Source organism: Dasypus novemcinctus, chromosome 10 (genome assembly GCF_030445035.2).
Source record: "Dasypus novemcinctus isolate mDasNov1 chromosome 10, mDasNov1.1.hap2, whole genome shotgun sequence".
Lineage (NCBI taxonomy): Eukaryota > Metazoa > Chordata > Mammalia > Cingulata > Dasypodidae > Dasypus > Dasypus novemcinctus.
The window spans coordinates 125,668,259-125,684,151 of NC_080682.1; positions in this window are offsets into that span (position 1 = coordinate 125,668,259).

The following is a 15,893-nucleotide window of genomic DNA, read 5'->3' on the forward strand; positions in this document are numbered from 1 at the left end:
TTTTAGACATAAAAAAGCAACTCAGACAAAAGCAATCTTTAATATTCATTACTAAGGATTTTTCCATTTGCTTTTTCACAGTTAACAGTGAAAAGGTAAATCCATGCCCCCAAGTCTAGCTGTACGATAATAATCACTGTTTCCCTTGGACCTATTGCTGTGATTTGCATCTGGTCATACAGTAGGTCTAATAAAAACAAAATTGAGGTCATATTTTCTCATTATTGTTTATTGTGAATTGCTTACCAAAATATAAATCACAAGCAGACACCAAGTCTAAATAGCTTTGGGTTAAAATCCTGAGCTCTGCAGTCTGACAGATCTGGATTGAAATACAATTCTGACATCTGTTAACTGTGTAACTGGGCAGGTTAGATAACCTCATCTCCAAAATGGAAATAATCATGCCCATATGATACGGTCATGATGAACATTAGGAGAATAATTAAAAGGAAAATTCTTCCCCAGCAGAACACCGTGTGTCCTGTCGTGGACTGGGGGAGAGTGTGGACTACAATGTGGACCACTGTCCATGTGGTGCAGCAGTGCTCCAGAATGTATTCGCCAGGTGCAGTGGATGTGCTGCAGTGTTGGAAGAGGTTGTTGATGTGGGAGGGGTGGGGTGGGTGGTTTGGGGGGTATATGAATACATCATATTTTTTTTTAATGTAACATTTCAAAGAAAATAAAGAAAAAATTTTTAAAAAAATAAAGGAAAATTCTTAATAGAATACTTGGCATTTTTTTAAACTGAGATAAAACATTGGCTATTATTCTCCTTTTCATAAGTTCAGAACTTCACTAATTTCCATTATCTTATATCCCTATATCCTTACATTATACTTTCTCAGTTTCTGCAACAGTGTTGTGGGATTGTTGGGCATTATTTTTTAAAATACAGCAGAGAAAATTATTCTCCAGGAATTGAGAAATGATTAAATAACTGCTATTACAGCAAGATGGCGGCAGAGTAAGGAGCTCCTAGAGTCAGCTACTGCCACAGGGAAGTTAGTACACAGCTCTCTGGAGCTGCTGAAGCACCTGTTTGGGGGCTCCAGGAGATAGAAGAGCATCCTGCAACATCCTTGAAGGAGTGGAAGGAGGACATTGCCCTTCTGCAGAGAAGATTCATAAGTAGAGTGCTCCACGCCACGGAGGCCAGTGCCCATCCTCCACTGGAGACACAAGTCACCTCGGGAGCTGTTCCACAGCTGGAATTGAAAGCTCCACTTCCCCAAAATGGGGGAGGAAGAGATGGTTGGGCACCAACTTCAGCTACTGATGAGTAAATTTAGCAGACTACAGTATAATCCTGAGAACAGCTAAGGTTTGAGCCTGTCCAAGTCAGAAAGAGGCTGGGAGCCGCCATCTTAACTCCGCTAGTGGCACGAGGGGAAGCGGGGTGGACTGAACATCCCAGTGCTGGTGGGGACCGACTTCTTTCCATCCAGGTCAGACTGCATCTCTAGTGTAAGACCCAGTGCCAACTCCGACAGAGAGGAAGCTGCGGGGACCTGTGCCAAACTCTCCGTGAAATTGCCTGGCAAGTCATAGAGGCAAGTGATTGTCCTACTCTGTTGGTGCAAGCCGCCCCAGGAGCTGTTCTGTGAATTGGAATCTCCCTTTGTCAAAAATAGGGGAGGAGGAGACAATTGGCTACTGATTTCAGCTACTGATTGGTAGACTCCGATGGCTAAGGAATAACCCTAGGAACAGCTGGGGTGTGAATTTGTCCAAGTCAGAAAAAGGCTGGTGGCCACCATTTTGACTCCACCCCAGCCTGAGTGGAAGCCAGGCTGGCTGAAAATCACAGTGACCATAAGAACCAGTTTCTTTCACCTGGATCAGCCTGTAGCCCTAGCCTAGGCTTCAGTAGAATTGGTGTGTTTTCTAGCCTAGGCCCCAGTGCCACCTCCAGGAGGTAGGAAACTGCAGGGACTGGCACCAGCCTCTCCGGGAAATTACCTGGCAAGCGGCAGAGGCTGCTTATTATCCTACTTTGGTGCCACAAGCTGAACCAGTAGCTTTTCTGGGGCTCGAATTAGAAGCTCCATTTCCCAGAAACAGAGGAGGAGGAGACGGGTGACTGCCGATTTCTGCTACTGATGGGTAGACTTGGCTGGCTAAGATATAACCCTGGGAACAGCTGGGGTGTGAAACAGCCCAACTCTGAAAGAGGTCAGGATACAACATTTGACTCCATCCCCAGCAAGAGGGCAATCTGGGCTGACTGAAACTCTCAGTGTCCGCAGAAACCACTTTCTTTCATGCAGATCAGTCTGTAGCCCTAGACTATGCTTCAGCCCTGCCTCTGGCAAGGAGGAAGCTGAGGAACCCTGTACCAGTCTATACAGGAAACTGCAGGTAACTTTGGGTGGCATAGACTGAAAATTTGAAGTCTACCAGTGCAACTGCAGTCATCTTGGACCTGCACTGCATAGATTGCTGCCAACACCTGCACCTCCATCCCTGTCCTAGGCAGGGGAGAAAGAGGTATGAAGTCTCATTAGTCTCTCTGGGCAACTACAGTCTAGGACTGCACTTGGATTATTCCACACAGCTGTGACTCTGTTCCTACCCCTGGCAAAGGAGAAAGTTGGAAGAAGCTTCATTGGTCCCTGGTGCAATGAGGGCAGCTTGAGCCTCCATAGCTTACAGCACCAACTACATTCTTGGCTCCAACTGCACAACCAGCAAGGGAGAAAGGATAAGGAGCTCTAAACTTAAGAGAAAAACTGCACCCAGAAAAAATACTCTAGTAAACCATATGTGAAGACTCCAAAAAAAATTACAATCCACACCAAGAAACAGGAAGCTATGGCCCAGTTAAAGGAACAAGATAAGCCCCAGATGACATAAAGGAGTTGAGACCACTAATCATAGATCTTCAAACAAATCTCCTTAATAAATTCAATGAGATCGCTAAAGTGATTAAGGACATTAAGAAGACATTGGATGAGCACAAAGAAGAATTTGAAAGCATACATAGAAAAAGAGATCTCATGGGAATGAAAGGTGCAATCAATGAAATTAAAAAACATTGGAATCATATAATAGCAGATTTGAGGAGGCAGAAGAAAGAATTGGTGAGTTTGAAGAAATGGCCTCTGAAAGTGAACATACAAAAGAAGAGATGAAGAAAAGAATGGAAAAAATTGAACAAGGTCTCAGGGAACTAAATGACAGCAAAAGGCATTGCAAACATACATGTCATGGGTGTCCCAGAATAAGAAGAAGAGGGAAAAGAAGCAGAAAGAATATTTTAAGAAATAATGGTAGAAAATTTCCCAACCCTAGTGAAGGACATGGATATCCATGTCCAAGAAGGACAACGTATTCCCCTCAGAAAAAATCCAAATAGACCAACTCCAAGACACATACTCATCAGAATGTCAAATGCCAAAGACAAAGGGAGAATTCTGAGAGCAGCAAGAGAAAAGGAATGCATAACATATAAAGGATATCCAATAAGAGTAAGTGCTAATTTCTCACCAGAAACCATAGAGGCAAGAAGACGGTGGTCTGATAGTTTTAAGATAATACAAGAGAAAAACTTTCAGCCAAGAATCTTATATCCAGCAAGATTGTCTTTCAAAAATGAGTGTGAGATTAGAATATTCCCAGACAAACAGAAACCGAGAGAATTTCTAAGCAAGAGACCAGATTTTCAGGAAATACTGAAGGGTGTGCTAGAGTCTGAAGAGAAAAGACAGGAGAGAGGGGCTTGGAAGAGAGTCTAGAAATGAAGATATATCAATAAAAGTAACTAAAAGTGTCAAAAGAGTGGTGAAAATAAAATATGATAGATAAAACTCAAATAGTCAGGAATAAACTTAACCAATGATTTAAAGCACTCATATTCAGAAAACTTCAACTCAATGTTAAAACAAATAAAAAAATCCCTAACCCCCTAAATAAATGGAAGAACATTCCATGCTCATGGATTGGAAGACTAAAAATCATTAAGACTTCAACTCTACTCAAATTGCTATACAGATTTAATGCAATCCTGATAAAAATAACACCGGCATTAAAGAAAAAATTGAAAATACAATCATTAAATTCATTTGGAAGGGTAAGGAGTCCTGAATAGCCAAAAACATAAAAAGGAAAAGTAAACCCTCATCTCCAGACTGTAAATCATAATACCTACCTAGAGTGGTAAAAACAGCATGGTACTGGCATAAAGACAGACCCTCATAGGTATGGTCAAGTGATTTTTTTTTAAATTCCCCTCCCCTCCCCCGGTTGTCTGTTTTCTGTGTCTTGTTTCTTTGTCCGCTTCTGTTGTCGTCAGCGGCACGGGAAGTGTGGGCGGCGCCATTCCTCGGCAGGCTGCTCCCTCCTTTGCGCTGGGCGGCTCTCCTTATGGGTGCACTCCTTGCACGTGGGGCTCCCCTACGCGGGGGACACCCCTGTGTGGCACGGGCACTCCTTGTGCGCATCAGCACTGCGCATGGGCCAGCTCCACACGGGTCAAGGAGGCCTGGGGCTTGAACCGTGGCCCTCCATGTGGTAGATGGACGCCCTAACCACTGGGCCAAAGTCCATTTCCCCGTGGTCAAGTGATTTTTGATTAGCCTGTCAAACTCACACAGCTTGGGCAGAACAATCCATTCAACAAATGGTGCTGAAAGAATTGGATATCCATAGTTGAAAGAAGGAAAGAATACTCCTATCTCACATCTTATCCAAAAATTAACTAAAAATAGATTTTAAAAAACTCAAAATAAAAGCAAGAACCATAAAACTTCTAGAAGAAATTATTGGAAAATATCTTCAAGACCTGGTGGTAGGTGGCAGATTCTTAAAGGAGGTAAGAGAAGGACTGAGTGGACTACTGATGTTTAATGTATGTAGAAGTTTTAATTAGCTTACTGTAAAAGTGTGGAAATGTATAGAGTGGATGGTAACACACAGTGAGTAACAGCTAGTTTATAAATAGGGATGTGACTGAAAATGCTAGTCTAGTTATGTAAATGCCAATTGACAGAATGCTAGACAATCTACGAACTGCAAAGCACAGTAAACCAAGAGGTGGGTGAGAATTGTGGTTGATGGTACAGTTGCAAGGATGTCCTTTGTTAGCTAGAGTAAATGTGTATCACAACTGCATGGTGTTGGGAAAGTGGAGAAGCATGGGAAAAATACAGTGGAGTGACCTATGGACTGTGGTTAGTAGTAATAATATAATACTCTTGCATCTATGGGAAAGATGTACTGTGTTGATACTGAGGCAGTATGGAAAATGTGAGCCAAATGTACATTGTGGACTGTCAGATGATATTATTTCATCTGTAGCAAATGACACACCACATTGTGACGTGTTGATGGAGGGGTGTTGTTTGGGAATTCTGCATATGTGCACGATTGTTTTATAAGTTTATAACTTATGTCATAAAAAATATATTTAAAATAATAATAGGGTGGTTTGGGGAAAAACACACCAAATGTAAGATAAGGACTATGATTAGTATTAAGATTTTGACAATATTCTTTCATAATTTGTAACAAACATATCATAACAATGCAAGGTGTTGGTGGAAGGTTGATGTATGGGACTCCTGTATGACGTTATGCATATTTTCTTTGTAAGTTCACAACTTTTACTATACACTTAATTGTTTATGTATGATCATATATAAATGATATAAAGATAATAATAGGAGTGGTTTGGGGAAAACTTCTTTGTTTATTAGTAATATTTTGACAATGTGCTTTAATCATTAGTTTAAAAAGTTTAACAACAATGCAAGTTATTGGTGCCATGGTGAGTTATGAGAGTTTGTATGATGTTACATATGTTTGTTTTGTAAGTTCACAACTGTTATTATATACCTATTGCTTATGTATGCTTATGTATGAGTGATATACTTCAATAAATTTTTTAAAAACTTAATTGAGACTCTCCAGAATGAATACAGGATATGGATATTCATCTTTCTCAAACCTGCTAAGCCCTATTTGGCCATATTTGCCATACATTCATCAAGGCTTTCTGGCCTTCCATTACTCATTTATTAACCAATCCTCCCTTCCAATTAGCAGGCTTTTCCCCCTTCATATAAGTCAATAACTCAAATGAGATTAAGACAAAATCTTATAGATATGGGAGTCATATGTACCTATAATATAAAACTTCATATTTGTTCTTATCAATTAAACACCAATTTATATGTGTAAATCTCAGAAAGTAGCATGCTTTCCTTTACTCCCAAGTTCTTAGCAGTGGAGCATCTCATGTCCATATCCAAAAACCCTTAAAATCTCAATCCTGTTTTTTTGTAGAAATGTCCCATCATTCAAAGTATTCATAAGTTAAACAAAGTTTGTTTCTGACTTTTCATTTAGTCCAAATGTAAAAAGGTTAATCAACAGCTTATCTAGTTTAGTAGAGTAGAGATAGTGTGAAAAATAAGATAGATTCACTTTTTTAAAATTAAATTATACCAGTTGTGTCCCTATGTACGCATTATTTCTTGGACCAATACAAAATAATGGAGAGCAGATATGGCTCAGTGGCTGAGCACCGGCTTCCCACATAAGAGTCCCTGGTTCAATCCATGGCCCCAGTACCTTAAACGATAGTAATAATGGACTGAGTCATTCTAATCCTCTGGTTCACACCTGATAGAATCATTCAATTACATTTGATCCACTTGACTAAGAATTACTGGAGGATAGTGCCCAAATTTTATGTAAATAATTCTGTCTTCAGCCTAAAACAGTGATAATTAATGTCCAGAAAAAATCTTTTGAAGTGAAAATTTTCACGAGAAAGAACTTAAAATATTGCTACATCCATAATTTTTACATTCATGTAATGTGTAAAAGGGAAAATTTTCCATATCGCACATTCCTTTTGCTGAGAGTTGCTATTCCAAGTTAGCAACCCCTGCTGTGGGCTGCTACTCTAAGTTAGCAACCTACGAGGACCGGGCGGGCTTCCACGGCTCGGCGGTGAGCCCCTAGGCCAACGCGTAGGCCTAGGTTCTCCAGGCTTGGGGGACGCGCGGTAAAAACCACGGAGACAGCCTGAGAATGAGCTAGTCCAATTTATTGCGGAAATACACTTGATTATATAAGGTCGGGTCAAGGGAGGGGTAGGAATTGGGGCGGGTAAACTACGGGGCGGTAGTGGATAGGCGGAACTGTGCAGGCAGCTATGAGGTAGGCGGTGATTAAGAAAGGGGGCAGATTATGAGTTGGCTAAGTGGACGGGACTGGCGGGAAGGATAGCAACGGCTGGAAAAGGGAGATAACAAAGGCTAGGAGGAGGGGTGAAGGGAGGCAGCAACAATTGCTCCTTTTGTTTTATAAAAAAAAGGTGTGAGAGAGTAGAGGGATGGGCTGTGGAGGGTGAGAGAAAAAGAGGGCAGGATTGACTGGCGATGGGCAAATGACATATCATTTGGCCAGAATGTATGCATAGCCCTTAGGGTTGGTGCGTGCCGGTGCTAGACGAAATATCTAACATGATGTTGCGCACGCTTTTTTGGGGTGGATAGCGCTGTGGCTAGCTTAACTGCGAAGAATTCTCAGACGTATAGCAATAAAGGGGGGCGGAGGGTGCACCCAAGCCCTTTACGCCGAGGGAAGCGAACCCGTACCGACGGCTAAAGTCAGAGAGCTTCACAGCAAGCAGCTTCACAGGCGGGACGTACAGTGGGAAGGGGGGTGAGGACGTGGTCGAGATTGAGGAATGGAATCAGAGGTAGCAAGACGTTGGTAATGGATTTGAACAAATGAGGAAAATACACTGTCAGCATGATCTTTGGCAAGGCGGATGATTCGTCGAATGGCCCAAGGACCAACGGTGAGACCTAGGATGATGAGCAGAACTGGGGTTAGTAACGGGAGGAGATAGGGGAGGAGGGGCTGCAGGAAGCCTCAGGAACCAGCAGTTTGGGCTCATTCAAGTCGGCATTGGTTGAGACCTTTTTCAAGTTCTTTTAAGCTGGAGTCTACTAAACCGGTATAGTTGGCATAGACACAGCATTCTTCTCCCAGAGCTGCACATAGGCCACCTTCTTTGAGGAGGAGGAGGTCAAGGCCTCGGCGGTTTTGCAGGACAACTTCTGAAAGGGAATTGAGGGAGTCTCTAAGATATTTGACTGCATCTCGGAGGTAGATGATATCAGAGTCTACTGCTTGTCTGAGGTTTTGGAGGGCGGAGGCTTGTGTGGCTAGGGCTGCAACACCAGTGGCAGCTCCAGCTGTAGCTAGGAGGGAAGTGACAGTGAGTACAGCAGTAATAGGTTCGCGTTTGTGGAGGTAAATAGCTTCTTGAGTGTGGTCAAAGGCTTCAAAGAAATGTAGAGGAGTGTGGTAGATGACTCGAGGCGTGAGGAGGATGAGAGCACACGTTTCTTTGGTCTTGTTAAGTGTGGCAACAGATAAGCATGGGGTAAGTCCGGTGGAAGAGCAGAGCCATTGGGTGGTGTTTAGGGGAACTAAGTATTTGGCAGAGATGTTTGGGGAGGTATAGTTGGCACAGGCAGTAAGGCTAGGAGTGTGGGAAGAACGGGGGTGAATGCATAAACCTTTGGAAGAGATGTGCATAAAAGTGAGTGGGACATGAGTAGACTGATTCCAATTGCAGGAAGAGGGGGAATCGTCGGTGGAGGAAGTAAAGAGTGGTGAAGGGATAGCAAGTGGATCATAGAGGGGGAGGCTGGGGGAAAGACACAACCAGCAAGAGCGAGTGAGGTTGGGGTGGGAGGCATTGAGAGAGGAATAGGAGGCATTTAGGAGTTTGAAGTAGGGACTAGAGGGGATGAGAGGATGTGGTTGAATACCTGGAGCGGGGTGGGAAGTGGGGCTTGTAGAAGGGACGACGGCGGCCGAGGTGGAAGAGATTTTGAGGGGAGTAGATGAGGACGGAAGAAGGTGAACAGTGGGTGAGGGAGGAGGGTTAAGGATGTGGTTGGGACCAATAGCAGAGGGTGGGGCGGAGACAACACGCTTTTGGATTTCAAACAAAGCGCCACGATCATAGTTGCTCATATACAACCGGAGTCCATAGGGGCGAGCGGCCAGCCATGTATCGTCGTTTGGGTTTTTTACTGTCAGCCAAATGAAGTCCCAACAGGAATTGTTGGCTACTTGGAGAGAGAGATACGGGTCTCTGTTGGGGGCGCCGGACCATCCATGGGCCATGGTCACACATCCCCAAGAGGGACAGTAGAAGTGTGATGGGTCATGACAACCTCGAGCACTAGCAGGACAGATGTAAAAACCAGACACAGGGTTAAATTGAGGGCCAAGGAGACGATTGTTTCGAGAAAGCAGGCATGCTGTATTCCCGCCTCGACAGGATGAGGAATGGTGGAAGCCTACTTTTGCTTTTTTGATGTTACTCACTTGGCATTCGGGACGGAAGGAAATTCCAGCAAGAGGGCAGACGTGCTTGAAAAAGGAGGGAGCGACACTAGTAACATTATAAGCGAGAACACGTTTTTCTGGAAATGTCTGCAGGGTCCAGTTGAATGGCTGATGGGAGGAGGAGCTTTGGGCAGAGGAGGCTAGAGACAACATGAGAATGAGGAGATGGATGAGGTAGGGGAGGGTAGGGGAACAGGAGGCGGGGGTATGAACAGAGCGGGCTTGTTGGAGGAGTTGGAGAACTTGGCGCTCGATGGGGTCATCATCTTCAAGGGAAAGACGGCTTAGGCGGCGGGCAAAGAAACATTGTCGAGGTCGTTCGCGGCGAGAAAGAGCTGGTGTGGTTCCCATGGACGACGGTGTCGGAGAGGTAGACTCGGGTGAATTTACCTGGGGGCGTATAGTGGTCATGGGAGAAGGACGACGAGAGAGGTGAAAATGCCAATTAAAAGTAGAAAGGCGACAGCGAGGAGGAGGCGTTGACAGAGGTTCCAATCTGTTGGGGCTGTAGCTGCGAGGCAAACAGCTGAGAAGATTGTTAAGAAAATGAAAATTACAAGAAAGAAGCAGAGTAAGAGTGGGTGCGAGGGGAGCTTGAGGAGCATCTGCACTGAGAGTTCTTTTCTGATGAACTATAAAGCACGTTTTGGTGAAGGTCAGGCACTTGTCAACGGTGGGTTGCGGAGGTAGCAAAGGCTTTTCTTGTGGAGTATGCAGAGTTGGGTCCTTTGAGAGATCTGTAATGACAAAAGAAGGAGAAGAGAGCCCTCATAGAGGAGGGGCAATCAGCAGAAAGAAACTCGGAGAGAGCACTTATTTAAATATAAGCATTTCAGGGAGGGGCTGGTTGGTGCTGAATTTGAGCGAATGGGGCGACATCTGGGCCTCCGCTGTCAATGTTGTCTCTCACGGAGGGCATAGGGTACTTATCATTAAGGGGAACCTTGGGGTCGGTGGCAGGCCTGATATAGCGCCCAGGAACCCAGAGTGGTTGTGGCTCAGAGTCTGGGAAGATACAAGCAAAACCTCTCCCCTGTGCTAGCAAGGGAGCCGGGTCCTGCCAAAGATTTGTGGCAGGGTCTTTCCAGTGAACAAGAGGGACTTGCGAGGGTTGCCACATGGGTCCCCAATGTTTGTGGGTTGGGGAAAGTCCCTTGTCATCGAAGGTCAGGAGATTGTGATGAATAAGGCAGGCATTGATGACGTCAGCAGGGGCTTTATGGGGGGAGGAAGCTCTTTCTTTTTGAATGAGTAGCTTGAGCTGTTGGTGAGTGCCCTCAACAATTCCTTGCCCTTGTGGATTGTAGGGGATGCCAAAATGGTGTGTGATGTGGTACATTTGTACGAAGCTGGCAAAGGTGGCACTGCGATAGGCTGGTCCATTGTCGGTTTTGAGATCCCAGGGAATTCCCATGAATAGAATGGCTTGTCGGAGTGCTTTGATGCAATGTTTAGCGCTCTCTCCTGTGAGGGGCACGGCGTAGCACAGGTGCGAGAAAGTATCAACTGCAACATGAAGATACTTAAGGCGTCCAAAGGCGCTAACGTGTGTGACGTCAAGTTGCCAGCGGGAGTTAGGCCGTAGGCCGCGGGGATTAGCTCCGCGAGGCTGCAAGGGTCCAAGAGGCAGCAAAGGTGCACATGTTTGGCAGGAGTGCACAAGATGTTTACATGTTTCAATGGGGAGGTCTGGGAAGAGCTTTTGAATGGATCGCGCTGAGAAGTGGAATTGAGAGTGTAGGAGCTTAGCTTGGTTGACAAAGTCTCCCAGTCTTGTTTTGTCAGTGAGGTTTTCTTGAATGGCAACTGGGCATACATGGCGGCCGGATGCTAAAGCGTCGGCGAGGGCATTTCCTTGAGCTAGCGGTCCTGGCAGGCCAGAGTGACTTCTGATATGAGCAATGAACCAGGGTTGTTGCCTTTCTTTAAGCAGTCGCTGTACAAAAGCGAGTGCTTGGTCAATAGTTAAGTCACTGGGTAGGAAAGTAGCAAGCGGGAGGCTGCGACACACTTGTAAAGTGTATAAGCTGTCTGTGAAGATGTTAAGAGGCTGGTCCGGGTAGAGATTGAGGACTGCGGCGACAGCTAAAAGTTCACCTGTTTGGACAGAAAAGTCATTAGCAAACACCAATTGTCATGGCTTAGGTTCTCTTGGCGTATATATGACAGCAGCGAATGCCTTTTTTGAAGCATCGGTGAAAGCAGTGATGGCAAAAGGAATTGGCTTTCTTGCGGGCAGCGGATGGAACGGGTTGGAAAATGCTAATTGAGATACCCCTTGTAGTAGTGGATGATGCGGATAGTGATTGTCAAAAGAGCCACGAAAGAATTCTATTAGGCTTTGCATTTGGGCATTATTCATGATGAGAGAGGTAACTTCTTTTGCATCAAAGGGCCAAACGATGGTGTGTGGCAGGACGCCGTACGTTTGTATGGAGAGAAGTACTAAGTCAGTGGCTAATGTGATCCAAGCCCTTGTAAATGGGCAGATTTTTGGGAGTTTACTTTTTGACGTGTGTAGAAAAAGAAGAGGACCATCTTGCCATAGGAGACCCGTTGGGGTGACTGGTGTTGGCAAAACTAAGGCAAGGATTGGGAGATCGGGAGAGAATCGCTCTAGGCGGCATTGCTGGAGTGCAGCATTTACTTGTTGGATGGCTTCTTTGGCAGCTGGGGTGATGGTGATGGGGCGAACGACTGCAGCGGATGGACTGCACTTAGTCTGCAGGAGCTCGAAAAGGGGTTGCATTTGCGCTGTTGTGATGGGGAGTGCTGATCGAAGCCAATTGATTTGTCCGCAAAGCCGTTGGAGCTCAGTCAGCGTCATGTGATCAGAAACATGGATTTGCGGGCTGGTGGGCCGAATATATTGATGAAAATGAAAGCCTAAGAACTGGAAAGGTGGCTGGGGGTTGACTTTGTCAGGTTGCACTATTAATCCAAGACTTGAAAGGTTTGTCGTAACTGCAGAGAGTAAATCATTGAGAAGTGTGTTAGAACTTGCTGCTAAAAGGAGGTCATCCATATAGTGGATGATGTGTGTGTGCTCTGGATGGAACTTAGAGCGTAGCGGCTCAATGGCATGATTGACATAGAGATGACATATAGTTGGACTGTTCCGCATGCCTTGTGGTAGTACTCGCCATTGGAATCGGAGTGCTGCTCCTTGATTGTTGGTACGCGGGACTGTAAACGCAAATCGTGGACAGTCTCGTGGGTGAAGAGGAATGGAGAAAAAGCAATCTTTGATGTCAATGGTGGCTGCATAAAAATGCTGAGGGACTGCAGTGGGATGCGGGCAACCAGGCTGAGGTGATCCCATTGGCTTAATATATTTGTTAATTTCTCGAAGGTCATGAAGGAGGCGGAACTTGCTCGTGTTCTTTTTACTGATGACGAAGACTGGCGAATTGTAGGGACTGGTAGACGGCTCAATATGCCCTGCTTGTAGCTGTTCTTCGACGAGGGCAGAGAGAGCTTGCAGTTTATGAGTTGGCAAGGGCCACTGCTCGACCCAGATGGGCTCCTCTGTGTCCCATTCCAGAGGGATAGGGTCAGGTCTTGAGATGGGAGCAGTGGTCCCTATAAGGGGGGGGGGGGCGGCGCAGCTATGAAGGCTTCTGTGGTGATTCGAGCTTTTAGCTGGCTGAGTACATCTCTTCCCCACAGGATGGTTTGGACTGAAGAAAGGACGAGTGGACGAATTTGGCCTTCGTGACCTTCTTGGTCGCTCCAATGCAGAGGCTGGGAGGTTTTCCAGGAGGTAGCAGCTCCCGTGGCGCCGATGACTTGAGGGCCGGTTTCGAGGGGCCAATGATTGAAGGCGGCGATTTCAAAGGGAATACAAGAGATTTCAGCACCAGAGTCTAAGAGCCCTTCAAGCCATTGTCCGTTTATTTTAAGCTCTAAGGAAGGTTTTTGGTGACGTTTGATAGGCATTGTCCACATTAAGGTTTTGGAGCTCTCTGGAGGGCCTCTTGGGGGAGGGGCTGAGGCCTGCCCCGCTGGAAGTTTAAAGGCTGGGAGATACGTTGCAATGAGCGGCAATCGCGGGCCCAGTGATACCCCTTGCCACAGCGCGGGCATGGTGTGGGGGGGCCTCTTGGTCTGTGCAGTGCTACAGCAGGGCGGGGAGCTGCCTGTTGAGGGCACTCGCAGACAAAATGACCGGGCTGACCGCATCGAAAGCAGGCAGAAGTGGAGGCAGATGACACAGCCATGGCGGAAGCGAAGGCAGCAGTAAGTGCTTTAGTCTGTGGGTCAATATCTCGACAAGCCAATACCCATTCATGTATTGGCTTATCACGGATAGGAAGAATAACGGCCCAGAAGGGTGCAAGGCACCCATCGAGAATGAATTCTTTTGCTAACACAAACTGAGCATCTTCATTAGTAATTTTCCGCTGGCATGCTTCTAAAACGCGTGCGACAAATGCTGGAAAGGTTTCTTGCGAGTCTTGAAGCATTTGCGCAAATTTGGTGGACTGCTTGGTAGAAACTAAAGAGAACGATCGCTGGACAAGAGCTTTTACTCGGTGCCAAAACCCTGGATCTATGTTTATGTAAGAACAAGGGTCAGCATAGTTGTTAATTCCTGTGTAGGCGTCAGCTGGATCTTGGATACCCGCCTGGACATTTTCTACCACTTGCTTATCAACAGCTACTTGATAGTAAGCACGCCATTCAAGGAACTGGCCTGGCGGAAGGATGGAACGGGCTAGAGAAATCCAGTCATAAGGAAGAGCAAGTTGAACCCCTAACTCTTCTATTAATTGTTGGACATATGGGCTACCTATGCCGTCTTCTTTAAAAGCTTTGCGAAGAGTTTTAACTTCTTCGGCTGTGAAGGGAAGCCAAGTCTGAGGGCGTTGCTGCGTGGGCAGCGGGTTGAGCGGGTATAGCTGGGGGGCGGGAGAATGTGCTTCGCTAGAAGCAGGTGGGGAGCTGCTGCCATACGGTGGTGGCGAGGGATGAACGGTAGCGGGAAACAGATGAGAGAATGATGGCTTAGCAGCGTCAAGGCAGCAACAAACTGGCGGCGGGATATTTTTGGGCGCTGGACAAGATGGCGGAGCGGCGACGTCACTTTTAGGCGCCTGCCAAGATGGCGATGTAGTTACATCATTTTTGGGCGCCGGCCAAGATGGCGGCGAAGTCACATCATTTCCGGGGGCCGGCCAAGATGGCGGCGAAGTCACGTCATTTCCGGGGGCCGGCCAAGATGGCGGTGAAGTCACGTCATTTCCGGGGGCCGGCCAAGATGGCGGCGACATTATGTCCGGGGCAGGGCCGGAAGATGACGAGACAGGGAGGGGCGGGTAAAGGTGAGAGGAGGCGCCTTTGTTTCCGCCGGCGGGCTCGGACATAGGTGAAGAAGAAGCCGGAAGTGCGCCATTTTGGGCAGAGGTGGAAGAAAAAGGAGAAAGTCCGCTATTTTGAGGAGCTACTGAAGCGGCTTCTGCGGGCCATGGGGAGCGCGGGCGGGGAGGTTCGCGCTTGAGAGTGGCGGCGAGCTGGTCAGACAGAGAATTTGGGTCGCCAGGATCATCGGGCTCATAGTCATTGGGTTGCTTAACTGATTTGTCTCGGATGGCTTCTGACGGTGCACCAAGGAGGCAGGCGCGTATGGCTACTAGAGCAGGCAGCAGGCCATGCGGAAAAGACCGCTTTTCATGCTCTATGGCGGAGGTGACTCGATCTATGAGTCGAGAGTATGTGTCTGGGCTCCAGAGCTGGCAGGTGGCGAGCCACGGATTAAGAGGGAGTAGCAGGTCCCAATATTTTTGGAGCTGTTTTAGGGAAACGCGGACTCCATTGGTATCAAGCAGGGCGGCTAAAAGCCGAACCTGAGGGGTATGGTGTGAGGAGAGAGAGGTGCCCATAGTGGGAGAAGAAAAGACGGCGATGGGGTCCCTACCTGGAGAGCTGAAATGGTCACCAGTAGACAGCAGCAGCAGCAGCAGAGAGGGGCCGGAGGGCGGTGGAAGGAAAGGATCCCGGGCGAGCCCCCTGCTGAGAGTTGCTATTCCAAGTTAGCAACCCCTGCTGTGGGCTGCTACTCTAAGTTAGCAACCTACGAGGACCGGGCGGGCTTCCACGGCTCGGCGGTGAGCCCCTAGGCCAACGCGTAGGCCTAGGTTCTCCAGGCGTGGGGGACGCGCGGTAAAAACCACGGAGACAGCCTGTGAGAATGAGCTAGTCCAATTTATTGCGGAAATACACTTGATTATATAAGGTCGGGTCAAGGGAGGGGTAGGAATTGGGGCGGGTAAACTACGGGGCGGTAGTGGATAGGCGGAACTGTGCAGGCAGCTATGAAGTAGGCGGTGATTAAGAAAGGGGGCAGATTATGAGTTGGCTAAGTGGACGGGACTGGCGGGAAGGATAGCAACGGCTGGAAAAGGGAGATAACAAAGGCTAGGAGGAGGGGTGAAGGGAGGCAGCAATACCTTTTTTTCCGATTTCTACTCCCACATTACCTTTGCACAGCTGAAGAAGCCGTGAGGAGC